General features: G+C 46.1%; 1 protein-coding gene across 1 annotated transcript in view; it reads left to right on the forward strand.

Moving 5' to 3' along the window:
• Positions 1-12,146, forward strand: part of RGS9 (regulator of G protein signaling 9) — a 91,258-nt gene that overhangs the window by 1,684 nt on the left and 77,428 nt on the right. The window lies entirely within an intron of this gene.

The raw sequence follows: 12,146 nt of genomic DNA on the forward strand, positions 1-12,146 counted from the left end.
AACAGTGATACATACATCTAATATATATGTGTATATATATACACATGTGGCCTTTCTCCGAGCCCCCCATCATCTCTGTGTTCTGTGTGCATCCCTCCTGCGGGTCTCCTTTCATCAGACACAGGGATGACCCCCTGTGTCTGGCCCTTTCCTAACACACAGACACACACACACACACACACACAGACACACACACACACACACACACACCCCGAACTGACCCTGCTTTTTCAGATTCTTTTTCAGATTCTTTTCCCTTACTCTACAAAATACTGAGTAGAGTTTCCTATGCTGTGCAGTAGGTCCTTGTTGGTTAGCTCTTTTATATACAGTAGTGTGTATATGTTCATCCTAGACTCCTAATTTATCCTTCCCCCCCTTTCCCCTTTGGTGACCACAAGTTTGTTTTCTATGTCTGTGGGTCTATTTCTGTTTTGTAAATAAGTTCATTTCTATCTTTTTCTTTTTTTAGGATTCCGCATATAAGCGATATCATATGATACTTGTCTTTCTCTGTCTGACTTACTTCACTTAGTATGATCATCTCTAGGTCCATCCATGTTGCTGCAAATGGCACGATTTCATTCGTTTTTATGGCTGAGTAATAGTCCCTAGTATATACATACACATGTGTGTACATGTACCACATGGTCTTTATCTGTTCCTATGTCGATGAGCATTTAGGCTGCGTCCATGTCTTGGCCGTGGTGAATAGCGCTGCTATGCACATTGGTGTGCATGTATCTTTTCAAATTATAGTGTAGGGTTGGGCTGATTTAGAATCGCTGGTATCATTTATACAATCCTCCCACAACAAGCATTTATTAAGCACCTACTGTGTGTCAGACATCGTTAGATGCTGGATAACAAAGACAGTGGGGCCGTGGTCCCTGTCCTCAAGTGGCTTCTAGTCTAGTAGTGGGAGGCGGTCACGTACACCAAGCCTGTGGCACATCACGGGTGCAGTGGCAGACGCCTGGCGGGTAGAGGAAGCGCCCTTGTGGGCATTCACCTTATCCTGGGTGGAGTGTCACAGAAGGGTTCTGGAAGATTTGGTGGTGGCTTAGCTGGAGCTTGGAGGATGTTCTTGAGGCCGGAAGAGGACCAGGACACAGGAGGAGGGACGTGCACAGCGCCGTGGATCTGTGGCCTGTGTGTTGTTGACTGGGGCCCAATGGCGATGGCCAACAGGCAGTTCTGTTTCTAGAGGGAGGCCCTGGAAGACTTGACAGTGGTTCTCAGTGGTTATTGGGGATGTAACGAAAGTTTTATCGAGGCTGGATGCAGCTAAGAGGCCACATGGTGGGGGGCTTGGGCATTCGGGCTGTGGACGGCAGCGCTGTGGTTGGGACACGAGCCCTTATGAGGAAAGAAGGATCACTGCTTACAGCTTTGCACAGCAAAGGACGTGATGAGTCTTGTCGGCAGGGAGCCCTCTCTGGTTTATGGGAGCTCCGCTCGCTGAGAGCTCGTGGAGAGTGACAGCCACGTAATGTGAGGAGAAACCATGAGTGTGGGCAGATGGGTGTTGAAGCCATGGCTTCTGATACTTTGAGTGACTGGGTTCCTTGAAATGCTTGATGTCATACCTCAGTGAGCTGGAATCAGAGTGGAGACGCTAGGCCTACTGTGGGGTCTGACAGGCCAACGATGACCTCTTGTTACAGCCGGGAAGCTGAGGCTGTGGTCTGGTCAAGTGTGTGTGTGTGTGTGTGTGTGTGTGTGTGTGTGTGTGTGTGTGTCTGTGTCTGTGTGTCTGTGTGTTGGGAAAGGGCCGGGGGGTCTTCCCTGTGTCTGATGAAAGGAGACCTGCAGGAGGGATGCACACAGAACACAGAGATGATGGGGGGCTCGGAGAAAGGCCACAGCATCATCCTTTCTGAAGAGCTTTAAAATCAAGGCAGTTTTCTGTTGTTGGTGGACAGAGTCTCTGCTTCAGAAAAGGAGGTGGCTGAGGCTGCCTCTCTGAGAGCCTAGGGGTCAGTCATATTTTGTTTTGCACTTTACATTTATTATAACTTTTTCAAAGGGAACCACTTAAGTGAATTTACCGAGGAAATTATTCTGTGCCCTAATGGGAAGACTCCTGTCTGAGTCCATTGGGACTGCTGTAACAAAATACCACAGCTTCCAAACAACAGACATTTATTTCTCCCTCTTCTGGAGGCTGGAGGTCTGAGATCAGGGTACCAGCAAGCAGGGTTGGGCTCTGGTGAGGACCCTCTTCCTGGTCGCGGACTTCTGGCTGTGTTCTCACATGATAGAAGGGGCGAGGGAGCTTCCGGGTCTCCTTTATACGGGCACTGATCCCACACGTGAGGATTCCACCCTCGTCACCCCACCTACTGTGGGAGATGATTGCTTTGGGGGTTAGGTTGCATCTGGGGGGACACAAACATTCAGACCACGGTAACTCCCTAAGAACATACACGGTGCACACGTTCCCCTCTTCCTGGCAAACCCTTTGTGCAAAGTGGGCCCTCCCTGCTGGAAAGAAATTTGTCTCTGTTGCGTTTTTGAAAATAGCTCTTGTTAATCCCCTTTGAAGGGTTTCAAATTCTTTGTAGATTGATTTTTTTTAACACAAAGGGAAAGGAATGAGCCTGCTGATTTTTTTTTTTTCATCAGAGGAGGTTACATTTCTAACTGGCAAAGCAGGTAAAACGCCGAACTAGCTCCCCCTGAGTTTCTACTAAGAAGCTGGTGGCTTCACCCAGCGAAGTACAGTATTTTCAGGAAGAGTTGTGTATAACTTGCAAAGCTGTGAGGGAGAGGATGGAGCTCTAAGCCCTGTCACCAGAAATGAGCGTAACAGTTGTGTGTGTGCGTGTGTGTGTGTGTGTGTGTGTGTGTGTGTGTGTGTGTGTGTTGGGGAAGGAGTGACCCCCCCTGCCGCCCCTCGGTCCCCGCCCGCGTCCGGGGGAAGCAGCCGCCCTCCGGCCACCTCCTGGGGTGTCCCGCGCCCCCTTCTCCGCTGGGAGCCGCTCGGTGCCCCCGTGGCCCGAGACGCCCCCAGGCCCCGACCTTGCAGGAGGCCAAGCACTGCAGCTCCGAGTGGAGCGGAAACGCGTCATTTCCGTTCCAGAAGGATCCCGCGAGCCGAGAGCGCGTCTGTGCGGACGGGCTCGCGCTGGGTCTTGCACGAGGAGCCCCGGGCGGCCCTGGGCCCCGGCCGGTCCCGCGGGCAGCTGAGGGGCCGGCGCTGGGCCCGGAGCGGCCGTGACCTTTGCCCCTGATCTCGGCCGCTTCTCGGGGTTGTGGTTCTGCTGCTGGTGCCGGTTTAGCAGCAGGTGGAAATAGGACAGCCCAGCCCTCGGCGCTGACCTAGGACGTCGTGTGTCCCCCCTCCTCCCGCCCTGGGGACGTGGGGGGCTGCCAGCCTCCGGGGTGGCGGGTGCCGTGTCTCCAGTTCGGGGCTCCCCGCCTGACCTTTCACCTCCAGCGCACCCTGGCCTGGCCACATCGTGGGCTCCCTTCAAAGTCCACTCCCTCCAGGAAGCACCCGTTGACCATGCAGAAGATCTCCGCTCCCTCTGAGCCCCTGTGCAGCACCCCCGTACGCCCAGCTGCGACACGCTTTATCCTGTGCTGTGTCATCTCTACCTGTCTCCGTATTTTGCTGCCCCAGCTCCCAGAGGACAGAGATTATGTTGTTTATTTGTAGCGATCATACAGTTGGCTCCAGAGGAAGCACTCAGTTCAGTCGCTCTCTTTGGATTCGGTTGTCTGGCTGAGCTTTTCTCATGTAACCTTATTGGTTGACCCCTAAAGGGCATCATGTGACAATAACTTCTATCACTGCCACTCACCCCAGATGTCACTGTTCCTGGATTGCCTTAGAGATGATAATGCTGTTTCACATTCGGTGTTTTCATTTGATCTTCACAACTGCTTGTTTAAGTAGATGAAGCGGGTATTGCGTATTTCTGCAGTGGATGAAAACCCTGAGGTTCAGAGAAGTTAGATGACTGGCCCAGGGTCACAGAGCTGACATAGAAAGCGTCCGCGAGGCTGGGAAGACCACTGCCCCGTTCAGACCATGGGTACCTTCATGCCTGTAAAAGGGCCTTGTGAACCGAGGGTTTACACAAGGTTACATGGAACTGGATGAACTGCAGGAAAATCGCTAGAGTGAGACAGTGAGATAAGGAGGGAGCAATCGGTCTGGACGGCTTTGGACTAGGTGGGCAGGAGTCAGGGCGTTGGCCGCATTTGGGGGGCCCCCGGTGGACGTGTAGCAGCAGGAGGTAGTGGTGTGAGGGGGGGTGGGAAGGGAGACCCGAGTTCCGAGGGCGGTCGTCTGCACACACGCTGACACCTGCAGCCCCGTCCCTCTGCTTCTGCTCTGCCCTCCCCCTGGCTGCCCGTCCGCCCTCCTCCCCCGGAGCTGGGGGCGCTGTTTCCAGTCGTCCCCTAGCCATTGTGATGCCACTCCAGCAGCACGGCGCAAACTGAAATCTTCCTCTTCCAAGACAGGCCGCTGCTTTTGTGCTTCCTGTGCTGGAGCCGGGACACCTTGCAGTCATGTTCCCCTCCCCTCTCCAAGGCGAATCCAGTCTCCAGGGACCAGCATGTCTCCATCCTCCCAGTCCTTGGGCTGCCGCCTGAACTGTTGGGCTCACCCGCTCTCCGGGCTCCCACCTCTGCGTGCCCCCCTTTTTGTTGCCTTCTGTGATCTTGTGAATCAAGGCAAACTATGACATTCCTCCCCGACAGCTTCCACGTGCCCGTTGTCATGGGCTGAATTGTGTCCCCCAGCTTCATGTGTCGAAGCCCTAACCCCCAGCTTCTCAGACTGTGACTGTGTTTGGAGACTGTCTTAGTCCGTTCAGGATAGCTACGTGCTGGGCGGCTTAAACAACAGAAATCTAGTTTCTCGCCGTTCTGGAACTTCAAGATCAAGGGGCCGGCAAGGTGGGTCTCATTCTGAGGCATCTCTCTCTGGCTTATAGGCAGCTGCCACCTCTCTGTGAGTTCCCAGGGAGAGAGAGGGAGAGAGCAAGCTCTCTGGTCTCTCTCCTCCTGAGCTCTAATCCTGTCAGATCCAGGCCCCACCCTTATGACCTCATTTCACGTTAATAACTTCCGAGAGGCATCACCTCCAAATACAGTCACATCGGGTGTTAGGGCTTCAATATATGAATTTGGGGAAGATGCCAACATTCAATCTGTAACAGAGGTAAAGCCTTTAAAGAGGTGATTAAGGTCAAATGATGCCATTCATTTGGGCCCTAATCCAATTTGTCTGGTGTCCTAATGAAAGGAGATTAAGACACATGGAGAGACACCAGGGGCACGTGGGCAGAGGGATGTCCGTCTGCAAGCCAAGGAGAGAGGCCTCAGGAGAAAACAACATTGCTGGTACCCCGACCTCAGACTTTCCGACCTCCAGAACTGTGAGAACATACGTTTCCAAAGTTTAAGCCCCACGGTCTGTGGTATTTTGTTACGGCAGCCCGAGCAAACTAATACACCTATGAAATGATTGTCCAGGCCTATTGGGTCCTGGGTCTCTTTGCTCTTACGTTGCATACCATGCATTTTTATCCTCTCGTGCCTTTGCACATGTTTGCTCCTCAGTCTGGAATGCCCCGTTTCTCAGTGGCAGAGGCAAAAAGTTCTCACCCAATATCCCATGTGCTGTCTTAGAGCCAACAGGCTACAAGCAGTAGTGATACGTGTGGTTTCCAGGCTAAAAGCATTGAAAGGCAGGTGCAAATTCTCCACTTTTGGTGTCTTCCCTGCACCGCGCTCGTGAAGGCATGTGGACCATGGATGGTAGCAGCCTGCATCCCTGAGTCATGGCATTGAGGGAGTGCCCTGGACATTGCCAGGACAATGAATTAGCATTTGCATAAGAGAAACAAATCTTTGTTGTGTTAAACCTTTGTTACTGCAGCATAACCCAGTCTGTCCTGACTAACTCACCTTCATTCACTGCTGGTTAAAATTGTCGTCTTCTAAGTTCCGGTTTAAATGCTGCTTCTTTCTTTAAAGCTCTTCTAAACCAACCTACCCCCAGTCAAATTAATCTCTTTCCTTTACACTTTCACAGCATGTGTAACTTATGTCAATTTGACACTTAAAGCTTAGTATTATGCTTAGTAATCCACACATAGAGTTAGTGACACAGAATAAATAAGACTATGAATTCGGGAACCAGACTGACTGCGTTCATATCTCAGCCCTGCCATGTATCAGCAGTGGACTTTTGATGAGTTACTTAATCTTCCAGGACCTTGATTGATATTTGTTTTTCTAGGACCTGCCAGAGCACCTGGTACAATAATTAATTGTTCAATAGTACCAGCTTGCTAGCCTCCTTCTGTTTTGTCTTGCAGATTGAAGCATCAGTAAAAGACATGCAGAACCAGAGATGGGGCTCAAAATGCAAAGCCAGAGGGTCCTGTAATCAGGGGTCCTTGTGACTTAACAGGTGATACAGCCTGTAGCTCAGGCCAGGCCAGGCCTGGAACAGACTGCAGTTTTCTCCTACAAATTAACTCAGACTGGAGGACTCAGAGGGAGGAAGGAAAGATGCATCTGATCTTGCTTCTTGAAACCACTTTCCCTGAGGTCATCACTTTCAGGTGTGCACCAACATGGTTTACGATTTTTTTTTCTACTAATGTGATGACTTACCTTGACTGACTTCAGTATATCGCATCACTTGCATACCTGAAATAAACCCTAGCTGGATGCTTGATTTTATTTGCTAGTAATTTATTTAGGATTTTGCATCTAATATTCACAAGTGAGGTTTTTTCCCCCTCCTGACACCAACCAGTTCTCTAATTCTCTGACACCAACTGGGTGTCTAACAATTCAACTCAATTTTGACACTGTCGACTGAAAGGAAAAAACGCACAACCTAAAAGTTGTGAGTTATGTTTTATTCCGGGACCTTACTGAGGACTATGGCCTGGGAGACAGCCTCTCACATAGCTCTGGAGAACATTCCAAAGAGGCAAGGAAGGAGTCAGGATATAGAGGAGTTTTTGCTGAAAAAAAAATTGTGTAGTCGAATGTCAAAAGATTACTGCTAATCACAAAAAACAGACGCGTCAAGCAAATGATTTTAGTCCTTTTCTGTGTATGGGAAGATGCGAGGGTCTGGGCTCATTGAAATTCCTTATATCTGCATCTTAACCCTCTGGGGCCAGGAGCCTGTTTTTCTGTATCCGGTGTTCCCCTCAGGGCAAACCACCAGGGTGGCCGCAGTGCCGCAGTGGCTGACGACTTGGCCGCGGGCACCATTCTTTGCTTGCTGAAATGGCCGGCCACTTTTTTTTGTCTGAAATACTAATTACCTGGAGTTAGGTGTAGGGGGCTCAGTCCCACAACACCACCCCCACTTCAGACACCAGTCCCAGGCTCAGGTCGCCAGTACTTCTGATCAACTGGCCGTAAACTGGGGGCTTCCACATGCCCGCCCCCCACCCCACACACCAAGTTTAGATATTTCATTAAACGACTCACGGAACTCAGGGAAGTGCTTTACTTACTGCTACCGGTTTATTGTAAATGACAGCGTTCTGTAATAGGCAAATGGAAGAGAGGCATAGAGCAAGATATGGGGGTGAGGTAATGCTTGGAGCCTCCAGCTGTCTCCGGGCAAGTCACCCTGCTGGTACCTTGATGTGCTCACCAACCCAGAAGCACTCTGAACCCTGTCGTTTAGGAGTTTTTATGGAGGTTTCATTATGTAGACACGATCGATTGAATCATTGGCCATCGGTGATTAGCTCAATCTCCATCCCTCTTCCCTCCCTACGGTTTAGGGGGCTGGGCTGGAAGTTTCAATCCTCTAATCAAGCCTCTTTCTTTCTGGTGACCAGCCCGAAGGGCCTCCAGGCACCAACCACCTCATCAGCATACAAGAGGCACTGGCGTTACCCTGAGATTCCAAGGGGTTCAGAGCTGTGTGCCAGGAACCTGGGCAAAGGCCAAATATTTATTTTTATTATATCACAACGTGAGTGACTGGCCAGTGATTTTTCCTTCTTGTAAGATTCTAGTCCAATTTTCTATCAGGGTTATGTTGGCCACGTAGAGTTGGGAAGTATACTCTGTTTTTCTGTTCTCGGGAAGAGTTTGTGCAAGATTCATGTTATTTAAATATTTGCGAGAACTAACTGGTGAAGCCATGTACACTTGGAGTTTTCTTTGTGGGAAGTTCTTGAATAACTTCAATTTATTTATTAGATATTAGATATTAAAATGTTCATTTTCTTCAGTGGGCTTTGGAAAGCTGCATTTTTCAAGAAAATTTTCCATTTCGTCTGAAATTTCAAAATTTTAGTGTGAAGTTTAAAAAATAATATGTTTATTAATCCTTTTGATGTCTGTAGGCTCTGTAGGGACATTCTTTTTCATTTCTAATATTGGGAATTTGTTTTGTTTTTGTAGGACAGTATTGTTAGTTTACCATTTAACGATATTTTCAAAGAGCCAGCTTGTGATTTTGTTGATTTTCTCCGTTGTATATTTGTGTTCTACTTCACTGTTTATCATCTTTCTCATTTACTTTCTTCTATTTTCCTTATATTTAATTTGCTGTTCTTTTAATACATTCTTGAAATAGAAGAATAAATCACTGATTTCCAGCCTACCATTTTTCTAACGTGTACATTTTTTTTTGATGTCTTTCTTCCAATGAATTCTTTTTTTTTTTTTTTTAAATATTTATTTGGTTGCACCAGGTCTTAGTTGCGGCTCTTGGGCTCCTTAGTCATGCCATGTGAACTCTTAGTTGCGGCATGCGTGTGAGATCTAGTTTCCTGACCAGGGGTGGAACCTGGGCCCCCTACATTGGGAGTGTGGAGTCTTATCCACTGCGCCACCAGGGAAGTCCCTCTAATGTGTACATTTTTAAGGTTATAAGTTTCTCTCTGTGCCCTGCATTAGCTGAATCCTGTGAGTTTTTATATAAGTTATGTCTTTATTATCATTCAATTAAAAATATGTTCTAATATCTGGGGGTTTTCTTTAGTTTATGAATTATTTAGGAATATATTTTAAAATTTCCAAACAATGCATATAATCTTTTTATTACTGATTTCTAAGCTTAATTCCACTGTGGTCAAATAACATTCTCTGAATGATTTCAATGTTTTGAAATTGGTTGAGGCTTTCTTTATAATTCACTATATGGTCAATTATGGTATATGTTTCACTTACACTTAAAAATGTAAATTCTGTCATTGTTGAGTACAGAATTCTACATATAGCCACCAGGTCAAGTTTGTTAATTGTGTGTTTTATCTTCTATATCCTGATTGGTCTTTTATCTGCTGGTTGTATAAGCTATTGAGGAAAGTGTGTTAGTTTTTTGCTATGATTGTGGATTTGTCTCTTCTTTGTTTAATTTTTGCTGTATGTATTTTGAAGTTATGTCATTGAATATGTACAGATTTGTGACTTGTTATCTTCTTGTTGGATTGACCCATTATGATATTTCTTTAGTTCTAGTAATGCTTCTTGCCTTAAAGTCTTATTTGATACTGGTATAGATACACTTGATTTCTTTTTGCTAGGGTTTGTGTAATCTATCTTTTCCCATCCTTCTACTTTAATCATTCTGTCTCTGTATATTTAAAGTGTCTCTCTTAGAAGTTACATGTTTTCTTTTTCTTTATCCCATCTGACAATCTTAGTCTTTTTCTTGTATTATTTAGTCCGTTTACATATAAAGTAACTGCTGATATAGTTGGATTTATTCCTACTTTCTATTTTTTTTTCTATTTGGCTAATCTGTTTTACGTTCCATTTTTCTTTTTTCTTGCCTTCTTGTGGATTAATACAATATTATCTCTTACTCTATTCCCCACCCCAAACTTGTAGGTTATATGTTCTGTTATTATATATTATTTTCTTTTAGTTGTTATCCTAGAGATTAGACAATATGTAATCTTGTCTTATTTCTGTCTAATACAATTTATTACTTTTACCAGTTTCCCAGTACTGCTAGAACCTTAGACAACTTTACCTTTCCTAAAAGTTTCTCCCTTTCCTCTTTTTGTGTTGTTTCATACATTTTTAGTTCTACACATAAATTTAACTCCACAAGACATGATAATTGTTGGGTTGACATTTAATATTTATTACTAATTCCCCATATTTTTATCCTTTCTGGTATTTTTCATTCCTTCCTGCATTTCCATGTTTCTGACTAGGATGATTCTTTTTTTTTTTTTTTTTTTTAATGATTTTATTTATTTTTGGCTGTGTTGGGTCTTCGTTGCTACGCGCGGACTTTCTCTAGTTGTGGTGAACGGGGGCTACTCTTCGTTGTGGTGCACAGGCTTCTCATTGTGGTGGCTTCTCTTGTTGCGGAGCAGGGGCTCTAGGCGCGCAGGCTCAGTAGTTGCAGCACGCAGGCTCAATAGTTGTGGCGCATGGGCTTAGTTGCTCCACAGCATGTGGGATCTTCCCGGACCAGGGATCGAACCTGTGTCCCCTGCGTCAGTAGGCAGATTCTTAACCACTGTGCCAGCAGGGAAGTCCCAAGGATGATTCATTTTCATTCTGCATACCTATTGACAATGAATTCTCTCTTGCCTGTTGTGACCAGGAAATTATTTTTAAAATCTTTGCTGGTTGTTCTATGAAATTAATTAGCAGAAAAATTATATTTGGCCTTTCTCTTATGCCCCTTCCCTATTCAGACCGTTCTCAATCATAAAATTGGGGAACACTGTAATGCCTCTTATGGGGTGAAGGTCAAGGGCCTGAAAAACATCAATTGAGAATATATCAACAGATTGAAGGTGAGGGAGATCTCAGTAAAACGCATTTTGATTAGCATGTTATATGTACGTATATTTTAATCGAAATATAATATTCACTTAGAAAAGACAACGTATACAGATCTTTCGAACATGTTTTCACAACCATGATTTTCACGGACAGAATGTGGTGCATATACTTTAAATCATTAAATTCTGTTTAAAGAAGCAGAATTTTGCATCGCAGGCACACGTTACTCACTGTTCAAGCAGATGGCTTCCTGAAGAAACCTGTGTGACTTTGCACTATGTGGCCCTCTCCACCAGACCTCCCTGACTGCCCCAGCTGTGACCTTGCTTCTTGTCAAGGTGCCCTCCACAATCCAGTTCACCTGTGCTTCAGGCAGACAGAGACAGGGTCTCCCAAGCAAACTTCTGGCTTCCTCTGCCCCCAGGGAGGAAAGTCTCTGTGTGACCACTCAGTAGCCTATCTTTCTGCCCCAGGTGCAACTTCACGGAGGTCCAGCTGGATGGCGGCTGTAAACAGAAAAGATTGAACCAAGTCAGTTGCATTGTACTCCAGCTCGAGAAAGAATATGGGGCGAGCATCTCTGAAAGAGATGTTCAAAGAGATAAAATGGCTTATCTTGTCTCTAGCACCATGGATGAGAGTGCTTTTACCCAGGAAAAGGAAGATCTAGCTAACCTGACAGGTACATCTGTAGGGTGAAGACACCCAATGCCATTAAACTTGGGTATCATTCTGGTTCTGATTCCATGCCATGTGTCTCCTGTGTGATATACCCATAGTATATGAATCTGGACTCCCATGTAGATCTTCTTTCAAGAAGGAACACACTGTTGGTGAATAAAGTTTGCCAGCTGCCTGATAGTTACATTTTTCACTAGAAAGGAATTACCTTACACTCCGGGTTTATACATTGGTCCCTTTTGAGTTTGGTTAGCATTAGTGTGTCCTCTGGAGCCTGGTTATCTCTGTGCGAACCGTGTAGGTTTCTGGCCCAACAGGATGGAGGACCAGACACTGGAACAAGGACACTGTAATGTCTTGTTACTGTCACCCTTAGGCAGGTCCTGCTTGAAACTGCAGGTTTAGTAACATACTAAACTTCCAAGTCACTTCAAAGCTCCCCTTGATAGAGGTTTGCATCAAACACATCAATCAGCAGCTCAGTCATCGTGAATAAAGCTGAAGACAGTCCCTGTACTCAATTTTATTCTATAATGTTAGGGGACGTTTCGCGTGAACGTCACTTCATATATACATACAACATACTTAAGCGTTTCTTAGCTGCATTCTATTTATAGCAGGAAATGTTAATCATGTTTTACTAAAGTAGGTCCTTCAACAAATGTCCAAGGTTTGTCATTCAGAAGCCCTGAATTGTAGAATTTCCA

Source organism: Pseudorca crassidens, chromosome 19 (assembly GCF_039906515.1).
Source record: "Pseudorca crassidens isolate mPseCra1 chromosome 19, mPseCra1.hap1, whole genome shotgun sequence".
Lineage (NCBI taxonomy): Eukaryota > Metazoa > Chordata > Mammalia > Artiodactyla > Delphinidae > Pseudorca > Pseudorca crassidens.